The sequence below is a fragment of the Palaemon carinicauda genome, chromosome 11, assembly GCF_036898095.1.
Source record: "Palaemon carinicauda isolate YSFRI2023 chromosome 11, ASM3689809v2, whole genome shotgun sequence".
NCBI lineage: Eukaryota > Metazoa > Arthropoda > Malacostraca > Decapoda > Palaemonidae > Palaemon > Palaemon carinicauda.
In genome coordinates, this window is record NC_090735.1 from 156,198,673 (window position 1) to 156,200,246 (window position 1,574).

General features: G+C 38.4%; 1 long non-coding RNA gene across 1 annotated transcript; it reads left to right on the plus strand.

The window, feature by feature from the left end:
* Positions 1–102: 102 nt before the first annotated feature.
* On the plus strand, positions 103–894 carry LOC137649843 (uncharacterized). Its single transcript, XR_011045876.1, has 2 exons — positions 103–386; positions 698–894. It is a non-coding gene; the product is annotated as an uncharacterized lncRNA (long non-coding RNA).
* Positions 895–1,574: the final 680 nt, after the last annotated feature.

The window sequence follows — 1,574 nt, forward strand, 5'->3', positions numbered from 1 at the left end:
ACTACCTCTTGGGACAATTTTAAAGCAAGAAACAAGCCATTCTTGAGCGATGTATTTTAAGTTTCACCAGGTGGTTCGCTGCTGGACACAAGACTGGGAAAACCGTTGTCGGTGGTGAATGATCTGAAGAAGGCAGTATGAAGAGGCCAGCGTAAGAAGCGCAGCAAGGCAGTCTTCTCCTGAATTTGAATTAATTTTTTGGCAGCCAAGGACAATGGCTGTCATTCATTAGTGTAAGATCGGTGGCTCTGGACTCAGCCGCTCATGGATCACGTCATCGTCTGACCACCTTATACTACTCAAGAGCTCAAATAGAAGACTACCATCAACACCTCTACCTTCGTCACTGCTTTTCTATGGACCTAAGAGACTGGCTATATGTTGAGGTAAAGTTTGCATTAAGTACGATGCATTTGCTTAGTGAACTTTCAACTATAGTTACGGTTTTATAACCTTTTGTCTTGCAAACCAAACTCATATATATATATAATAAAGTCTGAAGGGTCTCCTTTTTAAGTTTTAAATTTGATTTTGACATTTATATTAGGATATTCAAATCGTTTATTGATCTAGGTTTTGTATTTTCCATAGGTTAATATTAAAAGTTCGTTTGTTTTGTAAGATTTCGCATATAAGCACATTATGTTTGTAGCCCCTGACGTTTCCAATTTATAATGTTTCATGCTATGGGTTACAGATCCTTCGGATGTTTCGAAAATTGAGGGGTAATAGTGCGGACCAAATGCAGGTTCTCTGGCGGAGAGAGAGAAAGTCCACGCTAACTTTGTCCGAGATTTGAACTGATCAGGATCACCATATTCGCCAGTCATTCTTCGGATTGTAAATTGTCATAAATTTACCGTTTAATTGTAAATTAAATTAATTTTTTTATGACTTATAATTTTGCTTCTCCTTAATTTATGTTACATTGCCCTCTCATACATTGCTTTTCGAAAATGGCGACGAGGATGGGATTGGTTGCGAGGTTCATTATTGCCTTGAGTATTTTTTTTCTTGATGAATTTCCGTGAGCTGGTTACGTTCCAGAGTCCCGTATCTCTTTAATATTTCACTGTATTGCTTTAAGTTTAAATTTGTTTGTTAAATTCTTAGAAAAATGCCGCCGAAGAGTATTTCGCGCAGTTTTCGTTCAGCCCTTAGGCAGCAAGTTACCAAGAAGTGTAATTTCATAGAAAGGTTTGTTTCTTCGATGTCTGTAAGCGATGCTAACGAGCATATGAACATGTTGGTTGACCTTAAAGAAAAACTTGACAAAGTGAATAACGAGGTTTTGAAGGAAATTTGGGATAGCGCAGATAAAGATGACAACGGCAATGAATTGGTGAGTGAGGAAATGGATACTTGGTTCGTTTATGACGATCGTTTGAGTAAGTGTCTCTCTCTCCTTAAGACCGCGGTGTCACTTTCGCCCGGAAACCTTTCCGATCGTTCGCGTTCTGAAATTTCACAGCTTAAATTACCTGAACTACCTTTACCGACATTTGGTAATCGAGAAGGTGAGGATATTTCGAAGTTTTTGCGAGAGTTCGAAGCAACTATTGATAAGTATGATC